General features: G+C 33.7%; 1 long non-coding RNA gene across 1 annotated transcript; it reads left to right on the forward strand.

The window, feature by feature from the left end:
• Nucleotides 1-47: 47 nt before the first annotated feature.
• On the forward strand, nucleotides 48-7714 carry LOC147077563 (uncharacterized). Its single transcript, XR_015069484.1, has 4 exons — nucleotides 48-299; nucleotides 2066-2212; nucleotides 3978-4130; nucleotides 5587-7714. It is a non-coding gene; the product is annotated as an uncharacterized LOC147077563 (long non-coding RNA).
• Nucleotides 7715-14676: the final 6962 nt, after the last annotated feature.

The following is a 14676-nucleotide window of genomic DNA, read 5'->3' on the forward strand; positions in this document are numbered from 1 at the left end:
TCACGTTGTCCAATTTAATGTCTATGGTAGACAGCATTTGTATTTTAGTCTATGGCATAGCCAGTGACACGCGGCAGTGTTGTGAAGGTATTGACAGATTTTTATGTAAAATGTCACATAAAATGGAAGTAAAAACCGAAACAATCGATGAAATGTTGCCTGAAGACACGGCGGAGATAATCAGCGAAGGCACATGTCAGTGGATTGACCCAAATCACGTCAAGAGGGAAGGTCGATTTGACGTGTTAGTAAAACAGGAAAATGTCGAGGACGACAGCTATATTACCCACTTCAAAGAGGTATTCATAATTTTGTTGACAAATGCGAAGTCAATTTCTAAACTGAAGCACAACTATTCTAGAAGAAAGAACTATGGGAGGTCTTCTCCAGAGGTGGATTGGCTCTGACTGATAATAATGATGCTACCTACTGTTAGGTTCAAGTCACCGCCATCTTTATATTAATAAAACCTGAGCATAACTTTTTGCACAAGCAACGATTGGTCCACTTTTCAGCTGTCAAAATCAGATCCTTGATTGCTTGACATATTGATTCGCCCTTTCTCGTTTCAAATTGAATTATAAAAAATTCTCAAATCAAATATTAAATATCAGTATTATTTATAAATGATATGCATTCCTTTTATTCATCAGCTGTCAAAGTCAGACTAGTCCTTCACACAAAAACCGGTGGTAATATCGATTTACAAAAAATATGTAACATTGATCTATGCATGACATCTGTAGAAGGTGTGTTAATGCTAGTGTATTATTTATCATGTAACTTATCTATTCAAATCAAACCATTACCTGTGTGAACATGACAGAGGCGTCATTATGATCACTCTATAGAACAATGACAGTTCATACATAAACAACAACGGAAGGGGCGGAAAAATTAGGACCAGTCATTGTGAATGTATCGGTTTTCTACTTTAGTAGGCAATGCTCTGACCATAATGGTGATACTGTTAGGTACATAATATATGCTTCAAGTGCAATAATCAATCAATGTGTGCTAATAGTGTGAAAAATAATCACAAAATTATGAGTAGCTTCAACAGAACCATGGTAAGTCGCATGTTTGACATCACGCGACAAGACTGATTACGGTGGCATCAAAAGTACGCAATGTTATGCCGTGTCCAGAAACTTGTACGTATGCAGTTCACCGTATCACACTTCACCGTAAATGTTGTATCGAAAATAGGGATATGGCCGTCTATAAAAGACCGTCCAATCTCTTTAGGTCGAATAGTACCTACTGTCATAAAATTCATGTCTAAATAAAATACAGTTCTTGTCAGTTTACACTTTGCAGAACGCCACCAGCAAACAAATTTTGAAAATCGGCTATTAAAATTGAATTAATGTTCATATTGAATCTAATAAAATTATAGACCGCATAGTCTACGACCTATACGGCATAAGCCCCACATCGAGAAGCGGGCCCCTAAGGCTAGGATCTTTGGCGGCCCCCCTACCTATCGTTAAGGGTAAAGGCAGTTTAACGCTCTACAGTAGCGTTTTCCAAATGGTGTACGCGGTAAAATAAATGTGTATATTTAGGGCTTTAGTGTATATACATCCATTTGAATTATGGAGATATTGAGTATTGATACACAATTAAAGATTAAATCGTACAACCACATTATTCTAAATAATAATATTATTGAAAGAAAATAGCGCCACATGCGACTTTTATTTTTACTAATAAAGCAAATTTTTTATGTGTGTTTATCTCACTTATCTGGTTGACTCACCTCGCCGGGCCCCTAGACTAGAGCCCTGTCACCCCCCCTCTTGTGGGGGCCATGCTATACGGTGATCTCTTTCTAATAATAAAGCTCACGGCGAACTGTGCTACTGTGAAATGTTTTACGTACTTACAATTTACATGTAACCATGTTGTGCAGCTAAACTGATAAAATGGCATTGGGTCGTAATGTCGTTCGGTGTGTATACAATCACTTGCCGAATGCTGTCATATATTGACGGCCACTGATTGCAGAGGAATGAGCTGTATGAGAACTGTTATATATGATTAATTATGATGTTATTTTCAGGAGAGTGAGAACGTTTTGATCAATATAAAGACTGAGGATGATGGAGTCATCATCAAAGAAGAATTTGTTGACAATGCAAACCGCCAAATTCAAAATGAGTCCCCTCTACCTGGCTGCTCTTATTCAAAATACAGGCCATTAGATCAGGTACGTTCAAAGCGGCTTAGAAGGGGCCCGGCGTGGCGGGTCGACATGTTAAGTGAGATTAAAACACACCACAATTTTCCTCTTATATTAAAATAATTACAAGGTAAAAATAACTTATATATACTACGTTTTTAAATTTTCTGTTGAATCATATAAACTTGACAATTCTATGTATTAATAAATACTGTTTTTTGTACTTGATAGAAATAGGTACTGAATAAAAATGAAAGAATAATGAAATGTCATTTTAACATTTCATATTGATTTCCACAGTAACCCACGTATATATTAATAATTTAGTTGCTTGGACTATCCCCTTAGCAAGCAATAATACTCGTAGTATTTTACTTTTTTCAAATTTCTTCCGAAATAACTTTTCATACAAAACAGAATTACAACAGAATTAACTGAACATGAATTCAATTCTGCTTAAAGATAGCTAAAGTATTAAAAAAATGCATTGGCATCGTGTTCTGATATATTTTAAAAGTTTCAAATGTCTGGCTAAGTTAGTTAAAAATCGATTGCACGATTTGTACTGGATAAACAATCACCGGACAAACAAGAATACGAGCTAAGAAAAACGTGGTAAAAAGCGATGCATATCATTTGGAGAGCACCACTGTATAACATTATACTGTCCTGAATCTCACCGATAGCTTAGGGGTCCCGCTTCAGGATATGGAGGACATGGTTTATTGGCTCTGGCTGATAATAATGATGATTCTGTTCTTCTTATTGTGCCATCCCCTAGCGGAGGTTGGCCACCATCAAGGCGATCTTAGATTTGTCGTCTTCTACCCGGAACAGATCAGTGGAGCTGCACTAGTACCAATCACGAAGGCTCTTAACCCACGAAATACGGCGCCGTCCTCTGCCACGCTTACCATTGATCTTTCCTTGAATGGCAAGTTGGGGAATGTTGTACTCTTGTCCTCTCATAATGTGGACGAGCTATTGTAGTTTCCTGGTTTTGATACTATGTAGAACTGATCTGTTCTCTCCCATTCTGTTACATACTACATTGGAGATCTTGGCATTAAGTTCGACAGTAAACTGACGTTTAGTGGTCATATATATATACCATCTGTAAAAAGGCGTTAAAGATGTTGGGTTTGTCTTGCGTACTTCCAGGGTCTTTTCGAATGTTAGGGTTCTAAAAATTCTCTATAACTCCTTAGTTAGAAGCAGACTTGAAAGTGGGTCTATCGTTTGGGCCCCGCATCAGTTAAAGTACGGCCTTATGGTGGAGAGAGTAGAAAAGAAATTTTTGAGACTCCTTTACTTTCGGCTGTATGGATATTATCCGTGGCTCTATCCGACTGACTTTCTCTTAGGTATGCTTACATACTGTAGCTTAAAATTTAGAAGGGATCTTTATTTAGCTACATATTTTTTCAGACCTATACGCGGCGTAAATTTGAACTCTGCCATTCTTGGTGGTGTTGGCTTGTGTGTCTCTGATAATTACCTTAGGAATCGAAGGCATCCGTTGTTTGTTCTCCCAAGGTGCAGAACTAACCTGCTATTAGTAATGCCAATTGGGAGGGCAATAACCGTGTTTAATGAAATCGCTTCGGACACTTATTTTATGTCATGTCGTGAACGCTTTAAATGTATAATTTGTTATGTTTATTAAATGTAAAGTAAATAAATTTGAATTTGAATTTGAAAAATTTGAATTGGTACATTGGAGGCCACTGATTGCAGAAGAAAGACATGTGTGAGGAGTGTTACATACTTTTAATAATGATGTTATTTTCAGACGAGTGAGAACGTTCTGATCAATATAAAGTCTGAGAATGAGAATGAGGGAGTCGTCGTCAAAGAAGAATTTGATGACAATGGAATCCGCCTAATTAAAAATGAATCTCCTATACCTGGCTGCTCTTATTCAAAATACCGGCCATTAGACCAGGTACGTTCAAGTATTATATAATTTGTTGTTTTTTTAAGCCCAATAGAACTTTAAATTGTAGATAGAAACGTTAACTTTGAAGCATTTCTTTTCAAAATTCGATAAGCATTTTATGTAAACACTAGTCGTTTAAATCGTTGTTATTATCTAAGGCGCCCGTAGTTTCATTGGTAAAACATGCTGGCGCGAATCCAGTAGATACAGGTTCAAATCACGTCATGTGTCGTATTTTTTCTACAAGAATGATTTTTTTCAAATGTGTATATGCATGAGATTTTTTTAAATTGTGTACATATATTCAGTATATAGAATGTTACATTCTAATATCTTATGTCTGATCATTGCCGAGTCAAGTAGAAAGCCGAAACATTCACGACTGGTCCTACCTTTGCCGCCCGTCCCGTTGTTGTTTATGGATGACCTGTCATTGTTCTATTGAGTGCTCATACTGAAGCGTCTGTAGTGTTCACATAGGGAATGGATTGCTTTGGATAGATGAAATACATGATAAATAATACACTAGCATTAACACACCTTCTACAAATGTAATGCATAGATTATTGCTACATATTTTTTAGAAATCGATTTTACCACCGGTTTTTGTGTGAAGGACTAGCCTGACTTATTCATGTTCAAACACGCGCGTCAATATCATTTTACTCCCTACTTCAATTATAGTTTGTCAATTTATGGCTACGGCCGTATGTTGTAGCTTAACCACTGGGGAATGACAAAAGAAATGGCGTATTTCAAAAAAACACTACCTTATTCTTAGGTCAATAATTATTATAAAGCAATCATTATTCATAAGATGTTTATGACACTTGAATGGTCAAAGACATAGCTTATAATAAGTATCTTTAGAATCATCTTCAAATGTGTTAATCTTGCCGATTCTTTGAATAATAAAATGCCTAATTCTTATCAAATTTGGGATCACAGAAATTATCAATATAATTTTTTATCGTGAATATTTTACAAAAATTATCTCGTAATAAATAATACTAATGGTTTTATAAATGGGTTTAAAAATTAATAAACGTAAAAAGTCTTAACACCACTGCACAGTTATGTACCGAAATATGACTATATTCTAAAACATTAGAGCGAGAGGTTTAAAAGAATACTATTTTATGTAACAAAAATACTTTATGCAGTCATTAAATGTTTAAAATAACTATAAAGGATAATAAGGCTTCAAAATTATATAAATAGATTATCTACAACGTTTAAGGAGTGTCCAGGATCATGGTTTGAAAATACAATAAAAACTCAATTTTGACCTTCGACGAGCATGTCCCCCCTTAAGAGCTAGTCGAATAATCTAGGTTATCACAAGTTTTGTTTTTGTTTTGTTACGCCAAAGACTTATTTTTTCTAAGGCGCGTACATAAATACACACACCTTTTTTTTTAATATTGTTGAATTTAATATAACAACATTATTCTTATTGTAGATTTCTACCCAGCAATATTTCACTGTACGTCACAGAAAAACACCGGACATGGATACAAAAGATACAGCTGAATATAAAACAGCACAAGCCACCGAGAACATAAAAAATATGACGATGCGGCACTTAGAGATAACTACGGATGAACTAATCGTCAAACAGGAAGTTCAGAAATTATACTTGCCAATAGAGGTTCGAATTTTGTTGAGAAGAGTTACATATTTTCCACGTAACTTTATTTGCAATGATTGTTATGGAGTGTTTGAATCTGTAAATCATCTAAATAGTCACTACATATCATGCATGAAGTCTCAGCAGTTATTTACAACTGCTGAAAAAATACATCAATGCGATGTGTGTTTTAAAAAGTTCTTAGCAAATAGTGACCTTAAAAGACATAAAATGACACACACTGTTGAAAACCCATACCAATGCGATTTGTGTTTTAAAAATTTTCAGGGAAGTGGTAATCTCAAAAGACATGAAATGACACATACTGGTGAAAAACCTCACCAATGCGATGTGTGTTTTAAAAATTTTATAGCAAATAGTGATCTCAAAAGACATAAAATGACACACACTGGTGAAAAACCACATCAATGCGATGTTTGCTTAACAAAATTTCGGTTAATTGGTAATCTCAAAAAACATAAAATGACACACACTGGTGAAAAACCACATCAATGCGATGTGTGCTTTAAAAATTTTCTGCAAATTGGTCATTTAAAAACACATCAAATGGCACATACTGGTGAAAAACCATATCAATGCGATGTGTGTTTAAGGAAGTTTAAAGCAAAAAGTGATCTCAAAAGACATAAAATTACACATACTGGTGAAAAACCACATGAATACGATGTGTGCTTAACAAAATTTCAGCTTAATAATGATCTCAAACGGCATGAAATGGCACATACTAGCGAAAAAACACATCAATGCGATGTGTGTTTAAAAAAATTTCTACAAATTGCTCATCTCAAAAGTCATAAAGTGACACACACTGTGCAAAAACCACACCAATGCGATGTGTGCTTTTCAAAATTTCACCTAATTGGTAATCTCAAAAGACATAAAAAAACACATACAGATGAAAAACCACATCAATGCGAAGTGTGTTTTAAAAAATTTCTGCAAATTGATCACCTCAAAATACATAGAATGACACATACTGGTGAAAAACCACAACAATGCGATGTATGTTTTAAAAATTTTCTGCAAATTGGTCATCTCAAAAGACATAAAATGACACACACTAATCAAAAACCACATCAATGCAACGTGTGTTTCAAAAAATTTCAGTCAATTGGTCATCTCAAAAGACATAAAATAACACATAGCGGTGACAAACCATATCAATGCGATGTATGTTTTAAAAAGTTTATTGAAAATGTTGATCTAAAAAAACATAAAATGACACACACTGGTGAAAAACCACATCAATGTGGTGTGTGTTCAAAAAAATTTCTGGAAATCAGACATCTCAAAAGACATCAAATGACACATACTGGTGAGAAACCACATCAATGCGATGTGTGTTTAAAAACATTCAGACAATTTGGTCATCTCAAAACACATAGAATGACACATACCGGTGAAAAACCACATCAATGCGATGTGTGTTTAAAAAGTTTTCTAGAAATTGGTACACTTAAAAAACATAAAATGACACATACTGGTGAAAAACCACATCAATGCGATGTGTGTTTAAAAAAATTTCAACAAATTTCCAACCTCAAAAGACATCAAATGACACATACAGGTTAAAATCTAATTCAAAGCTTTTGTTTTAAAAAATAACTGCAAATCGGTCATTAAAAAACTTGTAATGAAAAACTGGCTTAAAATCACACCAGTGCAATGTGTGTTTTTTAAATTGTTCTGATAATTAATAAACTAAAAAAACATCAAAATGAGACAAACATGTAACGAATCTAGCTCTGCCATTAATTTACTTAAAGAATATCGCAAATCAATGTGGCCACCAAGCCCTCCGCATGAGCCGATTTTTGTGAGTAATGTTTTACCAAGTGCATATTCAACACGCCAGTGTTGCCATAATATAATTTATAAAAACATCGCTTGTAAAATTATAACATTGGAATAAATATTCGATATCTGGAAACACTACGACACGCACAATGTCACTTATATTTTCGAATAACCCAGGAAAGGGTCGCGGAGGAAGCGTGAAAGGGGCGAGGCCAGTGCGTGAAAAAGTTCGTCATGTTTTGAAGGACAAACAGATGCAATAGCTCTATCTATATTTTTCTTTAATCTAAGGTGGCTACCTTTGCTATAATTTTAATGATTTGTTGTAATAATCTAATACTACTTCTAGCTATGATGAAGCATTAAACCTGTAGGTGGTAATGTTTTATCTTTCTTGAATTTTTTTAGTGACTAAGTATTATAATATTTTACTTGTTTTTACTGTATTAAATTGGTCTTCATAATTTAAAAAAAAAAAACCATAGACAAATTTAAACATCTTATTCCGAGTACCCATTAACGAGTCGTAACTGTGACCGTTGTAGATACAGCAACTAGCAAGGACGACAAATAATTAGTTCGCAAGCCTAATAAATAATTGTTCTGCATCTAGAGATGGTTTGAATATCTGAAACAGTTACAGCCAGTGACGTCCAGTGGGCATTTTTTTTTTCAATTCAATTCATTTATTTCACATATTGTTGACATTACAAATTATAAGTTTAAGACGTTCACAACATGACATTTAGAAACAACGAAATATTATTAAAACAATATTAGGTACATAAAAAAGAGATAGATCAACAGTTATTCTACAGTATAAATGTGTAAATACAAAAAAAATATATAGGTACAAGGAAGTACACCGGATGAGTTAAGCAGACCCTATTTTAATAATTTATAAAATAACGTCCACCTATACTCATCCTCACGTAGATGGAATATATCAACATCCGAAGCGATTTGGTTGAACAGAGTTATTGCCCTCCCAATTGGCATCACCAATGGCAGGTTAGTTCTGCTCCTCGGGAAAACAAACCTCTGATGCTCCCGATTTCTAAGATAGTTATCAGGGACACATGTCAATACTACCAAGAATGGCAGAGTTCTCATTCACACCACGTATAAGTTGAAAAAATTAGTGGCCAAATATTGATATCTTCTAGCACTTAAACTACTGTATGTAAGCATACCTACGAGAAAGTCAGTTAGATAAAGCCACGGATAGTATCCATATAACCTCAAATAAAGGATTCTCAAAAATTTCTTTTGAACTCGCTCCACCATAAGGTCATATTTCAACTGATGCGGGGCCCAAACAATCGACCCACTCTCAAGCCGGCTTCTCACTAAGGCATAGGGGGCAGTTACTCGAGGGGCGTCAAATCAAGGAAAATCATTTGGAATATACCTATAAAAATAGCAACATTAATTTAATAATAACAAAAATATCTTTCCATTAAAAAAATAGCTCACTGGTTTTGTCGGGTTCGTGATATCAAGTTTACCTCCTTTGCCCTTTGATGTCCTTGGTGACCATAAACGACACGTGTAGATTTGCGAATAATTAGTCTGATATTTTGTTAGTAATGTATCCATAGAAGACAATTATATCTTAGATATTGGACTCATGAAAGGATGATAAAAATAGTGTATTAAAAAATGAAGCGGCATTTTCGCAGTACCTAGGGGCGGCATTATCGATATCAAGGGACGTCACTGAATGAGGTTCAACTTTTGTGTAAATTAGAATGTAAGCCTGTATATAACATGTGAATAATTGTATATAATAGTGTGTAAAGTTTGTAAATAAAAATCTGTTAGACATTTAAGTATTTAAATTAAATTAATATATATTTCTCCACCATTGATTCTTTCAAAAATTCACCTGTTTCGTTTGAACACGCTATCTGCAAAATTTTGTATAATGGCATTACCCACTGAAGAATGATGCCGATACATTACATGACTGGTCCTACTTTTCGCCCATCCCGTTGTCTATGTATGACCTGTCATTGCCTATAGAGTGCTCACACTGACGCGTCTGTCGTGTTCACTTGTCGGAGTATTCTTAGTTTTAGATTATTTTAACCTATCTTGGAGACTTTGGAGTTCATCTGATTTAGTGATTCTGTGTTATTAATAACTGGAAGTGACGATCAAAGTATTAAAGTTCTTCTGTGTATAATAATATCATAATACACTAGGACGTTTGTCAATGTGACAGTCGATTCTAAACGACAACAACTAATAATTTATTTATACTCTTAAGTCATTATAGAATACCAAACTCTGCTTGCAGGTACGTTATCAATAAATAGTATGGTAGGTAGTGGACCACTCGTTGCTTGTGCAAAAAGTTATGCTCAGGATTTATTAATCTAAAGATGGCGGTGTTAAAATATGGACATTAATCGAATTATAAATGTATGTTTTTTTCCTTTAGTATTTTTATCCTTTTCTGTTCTATCTTAGATCACTCATATTATATATAAAGATCACTAATTCTTCACACACATATTATAATATATATATTAAATACTTATATATTCTTTATAAAATGTCTCTTTTTTGTCTATAATCGTTCAATATTTGTCTTATGTACTCGTATTTCCCTTATATGTATGTTCTTATTTTACTTTCTTTCTTGTTAGGCTTAACTATATTATAATTTATATAAATGGAAACTTTGCTGGTTTTAATAACTATTCTTTTTTTAAACACATTTGTAATAAAAATGTAACTGTTTGTTTACTGAATAAATAACATAAATAAAAATATGTAATATTGCACATTTTTCGCGTAATAAAATTTATAGTGTTGTATTATAATTGGACGTATTTCTGCAAACAAGAGCACACGTGTAACATGTTGAGAATATTCAATATTTGAGTTAGGATTGATTTAAAATGTTGTGTGATTATTTGATTTTATTAAAGTATCCCATCAGATGTTTAAATTCAATAATCACAAATCATATTTTTTAAATCAATCACCCCTCAAATATTGAATTTACTCAACATGGTATACGTGTGGATTGGATCTTGTTTGCAGAAATACGTCCAAATATAGTACAGTTAGTATCAATGATTCAATGTTATCGTAGGTATAGTAGGCCTTGGCTAACAACGTTTAAAATTATAAAATTCGCATCGGAAATGGATGGTTTCACAAAAAAAATGATCGATAACTTAAGTACCTAGGTACTGTCAAACGGTAAATTTTTCACTATGGAAATATGTACATCTCATTTTTGTTAATAGAATTTCGTAACACCTAAAAAAGTATTGCCTTTGCGACTAAATAAATTAAAAGAATGTTTGGTAAATATGCTGCAGAGGCTTTGTTACACTGACGTCCCGTGGGGGTAGGCAGATTGAGCGTCGCTTGGGGGCGGCAGTTACTCATAGAGCGGCAAATTGAGGAGAATCACTAGGTATATATAGAAATAGCTACATACCTATACTTTCCTTTAAAAAAATCAACTCACTGGTTGGATACAAAATATACTTATTAATAATTAGGTACTACCTACTTATTAAAGTTTTAAAAATATTTTTTATCGGGTTCGCAATGTCTAGTTTACCTCAGTTGTCTTTGGATGTCACGTTCTTGGTGAACAGCAATGACACGCGTATACCTAATTTAAAATTTATCCAAATATATTTGACAGTCACTCGCGAGTTATGAAAGTTATCAAGTGTATTTTTAAATGTGTCTGACACCGTAGACTCGCAATATTGTCTATTGAAGCGGAGATGGCGTTTAAATAAGATTAAGTTGTATATATAATATATCGTTAGTAATGTATATATTCAACACATTTCTTAGATATTGGAATCATGAAAGGATGATATAAAGTAAAGTATAAAAAAAATGTGGCGGCATTTTGTCTAGGGACCTCACTACTTTGTTATATCTCATAAGGGTGTTTATAACTAATTTTGTAAAATTGTAGAAATATCTAGACCTTAATGTTGCCGGTCTCAAAACTATTCGTTTTTTGCTTATGACCTATAGAAGGGGTGACTATTTTTTTTTTCACTCAGTAATCGTCCCTTTCTGTTTTAAGTGATCAGTTTAAACATGGTATCTATTTTGTAGGGAAGTAACCTATCTGAAGTCTACATTTAATTATTTTCAGATGGAACGTCATTTTGCAATACAATCAAGTTCGAAGGCAATATTCACTGTCATCATATTTTGATGTACAATAAAGTAAACGTTTTTATACCTTCCACCCACTTTTGTATCACTGTTAGTAGTAAAGCTTTTTAACCGCCCACCGGTGCCACAGTGATGGTGATTTATAAAGTAGGAAAGTAACTTAACTTTATAAATTTTATAAAGTAGAGTTACAGCAAATCTATAATAATAAATAATTATCAATAACTCTATAAGTATCAAAAATTTTGTTTCAGAAGTTTGGCAGAATAAATCTTTAAAAAACAGCTTACTATAGTTAAATCTATCTTTATAATTTTAGTTAGCATACATAGAAGAACGAAGTCTGATGAAATTTCATTTGTAATTAATTAAATTATTAATGAGATTTCTGAGGCTGACGCTGCGAAACTAAATACTGGATATCTGACTCAATTTTTGTGACGAACAAACAATGAAGGTCTCCTCTTTCGGAAATGTTTAGGCGGTTTCTTGTTTTGGTCATAATATGATTAACAGCACTAAAGCATGATGCCACAAGATACGAGATAGGGAGAGGTTTCAATAAACGGTATATCATTTTCCACATATTTGTATATAAGACAGACATTTTTTTATTTTGCCATAGGTTGTAGAAAATTAATCAAGATAAAAATAAATTTTTATATACAACGTTTTTAAATTTTCTGTTGAATCATATAAATTTGACTTGACTAGCTTAAACGATCAAAAAAATTGTACTTGACATGTCATATTGATTTCCATAGTAACGCACGTATATATTAATAATTTAGTTGCTAGGACCCCAGACCCCTAGCAACCAATAATGGTGTCGAAATAACTTTTTATGCCAAACAGAAGTAACTGAAAATGAATTCGCATCGAGTTCTGATATATTCTAAATGTTTTAAATGTCTAGCTAGTCGGGAAAATAGCTAAAAATCGATTGCAAGATTTGTACAAGACAAAGAACCACCGGACAAATAAGAATACCTACGAGCTAAGAAAAAAGGTTGTAAAATTATGTTCTCGCAATCGACTTGGATAATGTTTATTAACGCAATAAACACAATGGATGTTGCTAATTTACAACAGATTCTATGAAGTCCATCTTCAGATTCTCTGACAAATAGTAAGATTCTACATGGAGCGAATTTTGCCACGTCTTCCTCGTTTGTTAACTCAATTGTCCCTAAAATAAAAATGTTAACCAATCGGACAACTAATTAAGGCACATAAGATGGATGTCGTGGTGCAGTGCTTAAGGCGCTGACCTCCACTTCCGAGTTCTGGGCTCGATTCCCAGTGAGGACACACTATCGCAGTCGAGAAATAATAGTGGCATAATCTGTCATTTTTGAGTTAAGTATGCAGAAATATTCCAAGATATCATTTCTATCCGCACAAATAGCATCATAATTCTTAAAAATATAATGGTGGCCTTAAAAGCATTTTTGTCATTATCATATTATAACATTTTACTTGAATTCAAGCAGAAATAGTGGCACAATGATCATTGTGCCATTGTTATTGCGGATAACATTAAAAATGAGATGACTCAAGTTTGCCATCTTCACGCCATTATAAAGTACATTTAAAAAAGAACTGTTTTAACACAGCAAAATAAAATATTCAAACTGTTCTGCATAAACAAGAATTTCGAGTTGTGCCACTATTATTCCCCGGGTGCGATATGTGTTTGTTTTTCTATAAGCCTGGTGTTTGTGATTGTTCAAAATTACTAACCTTGTATGGAAAACACAGGTCAGAGTTATTACTAATTCTAGAAAAAAAACAATTAGGGTCTAACACTAGATTCAAAGACATCAACAAATAAATATTATTAACATCAACATAGAAATACTTACGGTATTCGAATCTGCGAGAAATCAACGGCTATAGAAGCACATATTCTCCCACTAGCAAAGCGCGGAGCCTACATTAAACAATAAATATGTATGTACCTATGCACTTTTTTCGTATTAAATAATCGTTGGTCATAACAAATATCAACACAGAAAAATACAATAATAAAAAACGATTTTGTAAGTAAGTAGGTATATTTATTATCTTAATTAGTTTCATGTACAAATACAAATAATTCTATATATTATAAGCTGAGTAGGAATTATTGCTATAGAAATTCAATACTTTATGAATATATTACCAAGGATCACATTTGCAACTGTTCTCGAACAAGAACTTTTTGTCCACGACTTAAAACCATGAACTAACAATCCCGTGCAGTGCAGCTCCTATTTCGTTATCAAATGAGGAACGCCCCCAAATTTATCATTTCATTGTAAGCTCCCGTGGTGTCATGAAAAATGTGTCTAAAACGTTCAGGAGCGATGTTAGAATTATTATTAGGAAACTTTTGGTTTATTACAAAGAAAAGGAGTCGTACCTTAAACGAGAGTCGATATATTATTTTAAAGACGCATGCCGTGTGCGCGTTACCGCCATGACAGGTACGTCGCTGAGAGGTCTCCTATATGCATCTACAGCGACTTCCTGTTATCGCCAATTGCTTCTTATCGGGCTTATAGTAGGTCAAATACTATTCTCATGGATACTAGAAAAGTAAATAATGTAATTTCCAGCCCTGTCAAGATGTTTTGTTATTTTTTCTAAGATTTGTACAAATAGTGATATGTTTTTCTAGACATTTCCATATACGCGTTTAAAAAGACAACTTGATTTATTTTAGAGTACCTACCATAATGCTTGTAATAGAATGCATGGCAATGGAAAGCGAAGCTAGTTTATCTTATTTTTGTTATTCTGTAATATGTATAAAAGCATATCGATTTCTGTTGCTAGCACATCATAAATTATGAATAAAATTCGACATAGGTGAGGGAGGGGGTTAAGGCTATACCTCAGTTGAGGCACGGTCTAAAAAGATCGTGGCTAGGCGATGCGCGGATTGCGGGTCGC

The sequence above is a fragment of the Rhyacophila brunnea genome, unplaced genomic scaffold (assembly GCF_057557595.1).
Source record: "Rhyacophila brunnea isolate RB1 unplaced genomic scaffold, BYU_Rbru_1.0 scaffold_13, whole genome shotgun sequence".
Taxonomy (NCBI): Eukaryota; Metazoa; Arthropoda; class Insecta; order Trichoptera; family Rhyacophilidae; genus Rhyacophila; species Rhyacophila brunnea.